Genomic DNA, 12,270 nt, shown 5'->3' with positions numbered 1-12,270 from the left:
AGGGAAATGCAAATTGAAATGAAAAGGAGATACCATTTTAGACTCATCATATTGGCGGAAATTTAAAAGTCACATTTCAATGTGTAGGAAAATGGGCACCTTCATGCACTGCTGGGGGAGTTTAAATTGGCATAGCCACATTGGAGAGCAATTTAGCACATATAATAAAGTTAATGATGCATACACCCTGCAATCCACCAATTCCACTCCCATTAAGTTGAAAACCCGGCTTGCACGTTAGACTCATTATCCCAGTGGGTTGTCAACCCACCACCCTATGAGAAACTCTGGCACATGTGCACAAGGAAACAAATACAAAAATATTCACAGCAACATTGTTTATTACAGCATAAAAAATGGAAACGACATGAATGTTCATCAACAGATGAATAGTAAACTAAAACACATGGGATAGTCATTCAATAGGAAACTAAAGAAACTATGGGGGTGCCTGGGTGGCTCTGACTCTTGATTTCAGCTCAGGTCATGATCTCGGGGTCATGAGATTGAGCCCCGAGTCAGGCTCCACCCTAGATGTAGAGCCTGCTTAAGATTCTCCTCTCTCTCTCTGTCTCTCTTGCCCTGTACCCACCCTCAACTCCCCACCCCTGCTCGCACTCTTTCTCAAAAAAAAAAAAAAAAGAAAAGAGAGAAACTACAAACTACAGGTGCATGGAAAAACACGACTGAATCTCTCAAATATAATTTTGAAAAGCAATACTCAAAGAGCACATGCAGTGCAATTGCACATTGCAGTTAAAATGAATGACTGAAGCCTATATATAAATCTTAGATTCGTTTTCTATGCCTGCTATAAAAAATTACCAAAGACTGAATGGCTTAAAATAACACAAATTTATTATCTTACATTTTTGGAGATAAGAAATCTGAAATGGGACTCGCTAGTCTAAAATCAAGGTGTCAGCAGGGCTGGGTTCCTTTCTGAAGGCTGAATGGGAGGATCTGTTTCCTGTATTTATTTGCTTATTCTCTATGCTTTCTCTACACCTGGAAGAGTTCATCATTTAAAATAAAGTGATTATTGGGGCGCCTGGGTGGCTCAGTCGTTAAGCGTCTGCCTTCGGCTCAGGTCATGATCCGAGGGTCCTGGGATCGAGTCCCACATCAGGCTCCCACTCAGCAGGGAGTCTGCTTCTCCCTCTCCCACTCCCCCTGCTTGTGTTCCTGCTTTAGCTGTCTCTCTCTGTCAAATAAATAAATAAAATTTTAAAAAAATAAAATAAAATAAAGTGATTACAGGGCTACCTGTCTGGGTCATTCAGTAGAGCATTTGACTCTTGTCTCAGGATTGTGGGTTCAAGCCCCATGTTAGGTGTAGAGATTACTAAAAAACTAATAATAATTAAAAATAAATGAAATAAAATAGAACGATGGCAAGCATCCCCCTAACACTATCTCAGTGAGATGCTCGTGCAAACTGACCAATCCTGTGGAAATTTTATGTCAGTTAACTTGACTGTTTTATCCCCCATGTTCTAACAGAAAACACACAGGACCTGGAGCCCAGAGGTCTGTGTTCAAGTCCCAAGGACCCCTACTATCTATCCAGCTATATACAAGTCCCTTCACCTCTTGCTTTTCTGCTACAAGGTAGATTTAAGAGTCAGAAGAGACAATGCATATGAAAGCCCTTGAAAACGTTGAAACTCGCTGCCCATTAGAAAGTAAACTGATAAACAAATAGCTTCAGAGTTCCTGGTGCCAACCCTGCCCCCGCAATTCGCTCAATGAGTAACCCCCCAGGGTTGTGTCTGTTAGCATTCATTGTGCTACAGATGCCAGAAAACCCAACTCAAGCCTGCTTCAAGAACACCACTGCCACAGGGGAACTTGCTGGGTCACAGGAACAAAAGTCCAGCAATTTGAGTGAAGTCAGGTACAAATTGGCTTACAGGTTTAAACCATGGCACCTGGTACTGCGGTATCTCTCAGTTCCGTGTGTGTCTGAGCTTCATCTTCAGAACGGATCTCCTGAATCATTCTCAAACCACTGAACCCTGCAGAAGAAAAAGTTTCTCTTCCTCTCTCTTTCCGGCAAAATACAAGCTTCCAGGAAACGTCTGCCTCCTCTCATCCCTAGATCTCTGGCATCTACATCAATGCCTACACGTGGAATTTGCTCAGGAGAACTTTATTGAGTTACAAATAAATAAACCTCAATAATGTTAAATAAGGTAACCTTCATTCTTCTGCCTTTCTTTCATTTTTAATTTATATTTAAAGATAAATGTCTGTCCCATGCACATAAGCATGGTATATATACCATGTATGTACCATGTATACTTATGACGTATGATGCTGAAATTATCATCCATAAACTCATCACTCAGAATATGCTACATCTACAATACGCTTCCCTTTCTCTTTTTTTTTTCAATTTCAAAAAGCATTATTTACTACAGTGTTGTTGGTTTGTTTCTAGGCAGTTACATGGATCACCTATGCTCACTTAATTCATTATAATGGTGAACAAAACACCTAGGGACAGAATAGCAAGCCCAACTTACAGTCCCCCACACAAGCTAAAATTCATGTCATTGAACTAGGAGTGACTGCAACTGATCAGGAGCCGAAAGAGGACAGGAAAATTTAGGAAGAAGGGCCCTTTCCCTCAGAGCTTGAAGGCTTCTCTGTAGCCTACGCCAACAAGTCTGGGGAAAAAAGGCTAACACTTTCAATATTTAGGCTTTTGGGGCACTTCCCATGGGAAGCTGTCCCTACCAAAGTGGCCATAGGCTGCCGTCCTCTGATAAATTGGCTTCTTCAGATCCAGATCCCTGACAATGGCCCCAGGGCGGAGGTCAAAATACTTCTTCACAATCTCTAATAGCTCTCTCTCACTCTTCTGAGAGGTGCCATAATAGAAAATGGAGATAGACAATGGATGAGAAACTCCAATAGCATAAGAGACCTGAACAAGAACCCTTCTGCACAGACCTCCTTTAACAAGGGACTTTGCCACCTAATGAGCAGCATAAGCCGCTGAACTGTCCACCTTGGTATAAGCTTTTCCTGAAAAGGCACCTCCTCCATGAGCTCCCCAACCGCCACAAGTGTCCACAATGATTCTCCGGCCAGTCAAACCAGCATCACCCTGAGGCCCACCAATAACAAATCTGCCACTTGGCTGTAGACAATAGATTGTATCCTCATCAAGATATTTTGCAGGGACAACTGCTTTGATGACTTTCTCCTTTAGGGCATCCCTCATCTCATCAAGACAAACCTCTTCATCGTGCTGAACAGATATAACAATTGTGTGGACTCTGATGGGAAGCACAGCACCTCGATCCTGCATGCACTGCACAGTCACTTGAGGTTTAGAATCTGGGCATAACCAAGGCAAAGTGCCATCGTGGCATAGTTCGGCCGGTTTTGCATTGAGCTTGTGTGCTAAGACAATAGTTAAAGGCATACGTTCCTCAGTTTCATCAGTGGCATAACCAAACATCAAACCCTGGTCCCCTGCACCAATGTCTTCCTCGTTCCGGTCAAGATTAACACCTTGAGCAATATCTGGTGACTGTTGCTCCAAGGCTACCAGCACATTACATGTCTTGTAGTCCAACCCTTTGGAAGAATCATCATATCCAATGTGTTTAATGGTTTCACGAACCACTTTCTGGTAGTCAACAGCAGCTCTGGACGTAATTTCCCCAGCAAGAAGGATCATTCCAGTTTTAGCAACAGTTTCACAAGCCACTTTGGCATCAGGGTCCTGCTGAAGGTGGGCATCAAGCACAGCATCGCTGATCTGGTCACAGATCTTATCTGCGTGGCCTTCCTCCACAGACTCTGAGGTGAAGAGGAACGTGCCCTCCTCGATGAATGCCTCGTGAAAGCCGTTGAGTTGCCTGTTCATGTTGGTGCTCGTAGCGGTGAGTGTAAGTGGCACTGAAGAAAAAGGGGAGCGGCGAGGCCACGCCTGCGAAATGCACAAGCAGAGGACTGCGTCCTACTCAGCTCCGGCGGGCGGCGCAGAGGGAGCGACTACGCTTCCCTTTCTGATGCCTGTTTCCTCCTCTCAGAAGTGACCACAACCCTGAATTTTATTTATCATTTTGTTGTCTTTTTTTTTTAAGTAGGCTCCATGCCCAGCGTGGAGCGCAACGCGGGGCTCGAACTCACCACGCTGAGATCAAGACCTGAGCTAAGACCAAGAGTCAGACGCTTACCCAACCGAGCCACCGAGGCACCCCTATTTTGTTATCTTTTTTAAAATTATATATATGCCTAAAAATATATTATCGATTGTACATGTTTTTGAGCTTTCTAAAAGTGGTTTCATTTTGCATGTAGTCCTCCAGGATTCGTTTCTGTTCCTGTTGTCGCTTTTACTCAATATCCTGTTCCTGAGAATCATCTCTGCTGTTAAGTAGAACTGTGGTTTGTTTTTCACTTCTGTATTAAATTCTATCGCATGACTAGATCAAAATCTATTTATGCTCTCTCCGGCCAGGAGACATTTGCCTTATTTCTAGTTTGGGGTTAGGGCAAACAGGGATGCTGTGAACATTCTTGGATGTGATGCTCATAAGCAGGAGTTTTTGTTTGTTTTTTTTTTAAAGATTTTATTTATTTATTTGACAGAGAGAGACAGCGAGAACAGGAACACAAGCAGGGGGAGTGGGAGAGGGAGAAGCAGGCTTCCCGCTGAGCGGGGAGCCCGATGTGGGACTCGACCCCAGGACCCTGGGATCATGTCCTGAGCTGAAGGCAGACGCTTAACGACTGAGCCACCCAGGCGCCCAAGCAGGAGTTTTTTTGGACAGTGGTCTTCACCCTGGTACCTCTGTGGTATTATCACAGAGAGCGACAAGGAACTCGATTGTCAGATTCCGAATTTCTACATACATTCTTCCCTCAATTCATTTGCCTGAAGAACATGACTATTCTGGGGGTTCGGTTTCGCGGGTACCACTTACCTTTTCACAGTTGCCCTCCAGCCAAAGGTGCACTGCTCTCATTCAGAATCTGGCGCATTGGTGCACCCCCAGGGCACTGGTCAGTCACATAAAAACCTCTGGCCAAATGGGGGGCCACCCGAAGCACAGGTGCCACGGCTGAGAAAGCAGATGACTCTAATGACTGGGGAGCAGCTGACAGATTATTAAATGTTCTGCTGATCACAAAACCGTCAGACAATTCTTAAAGAATTCAAAGAAAATCCCATTTCATTCCCATACACCTATTTATGTGAAAAAGTTTTCTCAGCCTTTCCATTTATCATAAACAAAAGAAAAATGGAAAGAGAATCCATGCTACCTCCTGTCTTATTTTAGAAATAAGTAAAGATCAGGGCGCCTGGGTGGCTTAGTCGTTGTGTGCCTTCGGCTCAGGTCGTGATCCCAGGGTCCTGGGATCGAGCCCCACATCGGGCTCCCTGCTCCGCGGGAAGCCTGCTTCTCCCTCTCCTACTCCCGCTGCTTGTGTTCCCTCTCTTGCTGTCTCTGTCTCTGTCAAATAAATAAATAAAATCTTAAAAAAAAAAAGTAAAGATCATCCAAAGAAATACAAGCTATTTGGGAAATTAAAGCTCCATCCATTTTCCTAAAAGTTGCATCTCCAGTAAAATTTACCTTTTATGTTTAATCATTACTTGGCAAGATTTGTAATATATTGTTTGATTGTGTTATACTAATAATTTTAATAATAACTCAAGACAATATTTTCTATTTTTTTATTTTTTTATTTTTTAAAGATTTTATTTATTTATTTGACAGAGAGAGACATAGCAAGAGAGGGAACACAAGCAGGGGGAGTGGGAGAGGGAGAAGCAGGCTTCCCGCGGAACAGGGAGCCCGATGCGGGGCTCGATCCCAGGACCCTGGGATCATGACCCGAGCCAAAGGCAGACGCTTAATGACTGAGCCACTCAGGCGCCCTCAAGACAATATTTTCTAACACTTAAGAGTCCTACGGTCAAAAGAAAGAAAATAAATTTTAATAAATTAAAACTTATTTTATGTATATTTTTATCACATGGATTTATCACATGGACAAAAGAACACTTAGGACAAGAAAGCATTTTCAAACATAAAATATATTTTGTTAAGATAAAATTCTATGGGGAAAGTAGAATGGAAACACAGATTCAAAGAGATAAAAGAATAATGTAAAATTCCTGTCTATTACAAAGAGCTCATCCAGGCACCTGGGTGGTTCAGCTGGTGAGGCATCTGCCTTCAGCTCGGGTCATGATCCTGGGGTCCTGGGATCAAGCCCCACATCAGGCTCCCTGCTTGGCAGGAGGCCTGCTTCTCTGTCCCCCTCTGCCCCTCCCCCCACCCTTGCTTGTGCTCTCTCTCTCTCTCAAATAAATAAATAAAATCTTAAAAAAAAGAGTTCATCCAAGCACTTATTTATTTATTTACCAAATCACTATGGTAGTTAGATTCCTTTGGATGCATTTTATTTTGGGTTGGGTTTTTTTTTTTTTTTGGAGTATGGTTGACATACAAGGTTATATTAGTTTCAGGTGTACAACACGGAGATTTGACCCATTAGGTATATTTTAAAATATGAAATAACATGGGGCACCTGGGTGGCTCAGTCATTAAGCGTCTACCTTCAGCTCAGGTCATGATCCCAGGGTCCTGGGATCGAGCCCCGCATCGGGCTCCCTGCTCCGCGGGAAGCCTGTTCTCCCTCTCCCACTCCCCCTGCTTGTGTTCCCTCTCTCGCTGTCTGTCTCTGTGTCAAATAAATAAATAAAATCTTTTAAAAAAATAAAATAAAATATGAAATAACAGTCTTAATATACCAATACTTAAAATATGATAGCATTTATTGTTTGAACTGTTTACACATAGGAAAAACATTTTAGATATCAATCCAAAAATGTTCAGAGGGGTAGAGAGTTTTACAAGATTACCTTAGTGGGCACAGAAGCAAAAAATTCTGAAGACTGCTGCTCTAGGGTAGAATTGCTGGGTCTTAAGGTATTGAAAGTATTAGTCTTTATGGGATAAAGTCAAGTTATTTTGCAAGATGATTGTAGCAATTTACACTCTCTCCAGAAATCCATTTTCTTTGCTAAAGTCACTTGAATTTGCTAATGAGTTAGCTGAATTTCCCAGGAGTAGGAAAACATTTCTTCTTGCCAACTCTTTAGTGTTCATGGAGCCCTGTTCCTTGGTTAATGCCAAAGGCAAGATCTCCATCAATTTTGACCTTCATGTATTCACCAAGTGTTTTTCAACCCCCTGGCTTTAGTTTATACCACTCCCTCTCCCTAGGATGCCCTCTCCACCCAAATGCCAGCAGTTTATCACCCATGCTTCTGGTCTGAGCTTAAATGTCATTTCTTCGAAAAGTCTTTCCACAACCATGCTCCCTAAAGTTTCCTAATTCTCCACCACAGACCCCTGTAGAGTTTATACGAGTTATAGGAATAACATATTTGCTTCTTTGCTCATATATCGTCTATCTCTTGCACTGGATTGTAAGCTTCTTGAAGGCAAGGACTGTATCTGTTTCATTCACCTACACATGCCCCAGCATTTAATATAGTTCCTAATACATAGTGAAATCTTCATAAATATCTACTAAATAAACAAAAGGACGAATGACTTTTTTTCAGGCTGTAACAGACAACATCTTTAATCCAGTCATTGGTGGATTTAAGCAGGATGTGACAGTTGTTTCCGTGAATAAAAAGGTTATTCAGGCTTTTATGCTTCATTTCCATTTTGACCTGTTAAAAAAAATTCTAAAACACCCCTCATATGACCATACCTCCTCCTTTTTAAATTCCTTTTTCCTCCTCCCTCCTCTTTAAAATCCCTTCTTTTTTTTTTTTTATTCCCTCAGTAATACATTCAATTCTAAGAAGATGAATAGAGGTGGCTGGGTGGCTCAGACATTAAGCATCTGCCTTCGGCTCAGGTCATGATCCCAGGGTCCTGGGATCGAGCCCCACATCGGGCTCTCTGCTTGGCGGGAAGCCTGCTTCTCCCTCTCCCACTCCCCCTGCTTGTGTTCCCTGTCTCGCTGTCTCTCTCTCTCTCTGCCAAATAAATAAAATATTTTTTAAAAAAAAGAAGATAAATAAATTTGGTAATTTTGCAAATGAAAGAAGAACCTTTCTCTTTGATATTCCCCCAGTCTCCAGCTCCAAGTTTACAGGTGGACTTGGACTCTCAGGGATTATACACACCATCAATAGTGATGGAGTTCAGGGCGCCTGGGTGGCTCAGTTGGTTAAGCGACTGCCTTCGGCTCAGGTCATGATCCCAGGGTCCTGGGATCGAGTCCCACATCAGGCTCCCGGCTCAGTGGGGAGCCCTGCTTCTCCCTCTGACCTTCTCCCCTCTCATGCTGTTTCTCTCTCTCTCTCTCAAATAAATAAATAAAATCTTTAAAAAATTTAAAAAAAAATAGTGATGGAGTTCAGGATGTGCGATGCCAAAATATGGCATTTTGGCATACTAAATATTTTAAGCTGAGGGAAGCTGAAAAAAGGCAAGGGCTGGAAAGATTTTCTGATCTTCCCATAAAGCAGACCATTAGACTTTCATATGAGAGACTCCCTCCCCTTACCAGGATCCTTAACCCCCAAAATGGAGAGGAATCTGAAGGAACAGGGTGGCTCAGTTAGTTAAGCAGCCAACTCTTGATTTGGGCTCAGGTCATGATCTCAGGGTCGTGAGATCGAGGCCCCACATCAAGCCCTCGTTGGGCTCCACGCTCAGTGGGGAGTCTACTCTGCCCCTCCCCCACTCTCTTGCTCTTTCTCTAAAATAAATAAATAAATCTTTTTAAAAAGTGCCCAGGTCTTATTTTCCTTATGAAGGCTTCCATGTCACAGAAAACTTACTTTAAGTAGATTTGTAGGCTTTTGTCTTATTAATCTGTCTTTTGGTACAGAGCTCTAGCTAAGAACCTAAAGGGGTGGATGGAAAGGATTTTTTTCCCCTCCCCTTCAATAGCTAAGATAAATGGTCATCAAGTCCTCTGCTATCAGACAACACTTCCCCTCTCTGTAACACAAGTTTCTTTTTTCTTTTTTTTTTTTTTAAGATTTTATTTATTTATTTGAGAGAGAGAATGAGATAGAGAGAGAGCATGAGAGGGGAAAGGGTCAGAGGGAGAAGCAGACTTCCCGCTGAGCAGGGAGCCCGATGCGGGACTCGATCCCAGGACTCCAGGATCATGACCTGAGCCGAAGGCAGTCGCTTAACCAACTGAGCCACCCAGGCGCCCTGTAACACAAGTTTCTTAAGTGTGCACTGTCATCCTAAGCCCACATTTTATTTATTTTAAAAAGATTTTCTTTTTGAGTAATCTCTATACTTGACATGGGGCTTGAACCCACAGCGCAGAGATCAAGAGTCATGCACTCTACTGACTGAGCCAGCCAGGTGCCCTGCTAAGGCCACATTAAAAAAAAAAAAAATTATTCATGAGAGTGAAAGAACAAAATTTTAAGTCTGTCTGAATCTAATTTCCAATCGTGTTTGTATATATCCTTGAACCTCCCCTTTTTGTTTTGTGATTTTATATATTCTAAGCCTAATTTAATGTTGATGATAACAATGACAACTTTACAAAGAGTTTCATGTTCTTTAGCTCATTAAATGTGATGAATATTAGACAGATGACTTCTGGGCAGAACAAGAAGCTGGCAGCAGCCTTCCCTGGGACTGACTACATGTCTTCTCCACAGGGCTATGCTCGCAGACAGCAAGCTGTGGGACTTTTTCAGCCTCCATAACTGCCTGAGCCTTTCCCTCATAATGTATCTTTTTCTGTATGTATGCCCTTTTGCTTCTGTTTCTCTGGAGAACCCTAACTAATACAGGGACCACATATTTCAGAATCTGCCAGATTTAGGGGTGGCTTCCCACACAAACCCAGACTTTATTTTGATATTTTTAAAATTATAATAGAAATTAAGGGACACAAAAATTATAATTAGATAGAAATTAAGGGAAACCAGAAGGTTTCCGTGTCCCTTTATATCTTAAACTAAGAGCACCAAGAACTCTGAGTATTACCTGTTCTTCTCCTGCTCTCTGCCTGCAATGGTCCAAATGGTCCAGGGTTTGGAATGGGCTCTACTCGCATGGTCTTTGGGGGCAGAGGAGAGAGGGGCTCTCCTCCATCTGCTCCTGAGCCATGGTATGCGCAAGTGGGTGATCACTCAAAAGAAGACAAAGTGTTTTGTTTTGTTTTGTTTTGTTTTTGTGGGAAGGAGCTGGGAGATGTTCTGGCCTCTTTTTTGCTTTCTTCAGAGACTGGGGGCTAAATAGTGAATATCTGTAAAGATTCCCTGATCTTACAGGGAGCACTGACCAGAGGGGTTATTTCCTCCTATTCTGTAATAGTGACATTCAAAAGCGAGTAAACACAGTATCTTTTTTCTTTTTTTTAAGTTTATTTAAGTAATCTCTACACCCAACTTTGGGCTCAAACTCACGACCCCGAGATCCAGAGTTGCATGCTCTTCTGACTGAGCCAGCTGGGTGCCCCAACACAATTTCTTAAATAAAAAAGGGAGGGATGCAGATCAGTTGTTAATAGGGAATTAGCAAAGTATTGCATATGCTGTTCCATTGCCACAAATACACAGGCAACAGCATAGTGGTTACGTATTAGACTCTGGAGCTGAACTGCCCTGATTCTGATTCCAGTTTTGCTACTTTCTAGCTCTACATTCTTGAGAAAGAATTGTCACCCTCTGTGTCTTAATACCCTCACCATAAAACAGGGATGATAACGAGAGCACCAAACTCACAGGGCTGCGATGAGGATTAAATTAGTTAGTGCTGTTAAGTGCTTGGAGCTGCACCTGCGCACATCTAAACAAGAGTTCCTTGTTATTATCATTATTATTATTATTTAAAGATTTTATTTTTTTAAGATTTTATTTATTTATTTGACAGAGAGAGACACAGCGAGAGAGGGAACACAAGCAGGGGGAGTGGGAGAGGGAGAAGCAGGCTTCCCGCCGAGCAGGGAGCCTGATGCAGGGCTCCATCCCAGGACCCTGGGACCATGACCTGAGTCGAAGGCAGATGCTTAACAGCTGAGCCCCCCAGGCGCCCCAGATTTTATTTTTAAGTAATCTCTACACCAAATGTGAGGCTCGAACCCACAACCCTGAGATCAAGAGCTGAGCACTCCACCAACTGAGCCAGCCAGGCACACCCCCCAACCTGTTATTGTTGTTGCTGTTTTGGGGGGAAAAAAACCACAGATCCTTGTGGAGCCTTAGTTAAGAATAACAGACAGACAGTAGTCACAGTTTTCTTATTCCAAACTGGATGTCAGGCCCCAGCAAAGAGATTGAGTAATGTAGGAATCCTAAGCACCAAGGAAAGATCAATGCAGGAGGGTTGTTTGGGCCAAAGAGCTTCTCGGGGGGCCCTCCAGTCATACCACTGGGGCAGTTACCTGTTCTGCCTCATTGTACCCCACTGTGCTCTCTGGCACTATTCCACAGCTTATGGCTGTGCCCATAGTGGGTAAGCAGATGGATCTGGAAACCCCATTTCCATGTAGATAGCCTACCCTGGGTTTGTGCAACTTGACTGAACTTTCGGGAAACCAGCCATTCCAGTTGACTTTTGGTGAATGCATGCTGAGCTCAGGCTGACAGCTGAAGGGTCTGATGCCCCATCCTGTCGTCTCCTTACAGGAGAAGCTCCCACTGCCTGGCCCAGCGGGAGTCCCGGTCTGATTCAGTCAGGCTCTCCCAGGCTGCACTCACAGATCACACTTTGTACACAACTCTGAAGTTTATGACAGCATTTCAAATACATTCTCCCTCTCCCGACAGCACCGAAGTCACATATTCTTTCCCATTTCCTGGGCAAGAAAACAACAGTCAACGAGGCAAAGTGACAGAGCTGGAAGCCGAGCCTCAGTTTCTGCCTCTAAACCCAGGGCTCCTTCAAATACACGTCAGTTGCTTCAAACTGAACAGATCTTAACGCTCGGAGACCTCAGCTAAGATGGCTCAGCAAACACTGATCTTCCTTCTCCTCTAAGTGTCAGAGCTCTTTGTCTTTTACTTTTGTTCATCATTCTTATTTGGATAATTTCACCTCATCAAAATTAACTAAGCAAGATTCGCAAATACAAAGGTAGTACAATTTCCAAATTGTGCAGTTTGTCAAAGGATGTCATCATTCATTCATGTTTTTCAACTGACATTTATTAAGCAACTACTTTACGTCAGGAGCAGTGTTCAAGTATGCTCCGGGGACTCACAGGTAAGAGGTGGGATCAGACAAATAGATAAAT

The 12,270-nt window shown here is 43.0% G+C and overlaps 1 pseudogene; it reads right to left on the bottom strand.

The window, feature by feature from the left end:
- Positions 1-813: 813 nt before the first annotated feature.
- On the bottom strand, positions 814-3,923 carry LOC112832704 (S-adenosylmethionine synthase pseudogene; annotated as a pseudogene).
- Between the last annotated feature and the right edge of the window lie 8,347 nt (positions 3,924-12,270).

Source organism: Callorhinus ursinus, unplaced genomic scaffold, assembly GCF_003265705.2.
Source record: "Callorhinus ursinus isolate GAN/ISIS: 27379988/994484 unplaced genomic scaffold, GSC_fseal_2.0 scaffold14, whole genome shotgun sequence".
NCBI lineage: Eukaryota > Metazoa > Chordata > Mammalia > Carnivora > Otariidae > Callorhinus > Callorhinus ursinus.
Note: the sequence above shows the minus strand (reverse complement) of the source record. Positions and strands in the feature narration are given on the sequence as shown.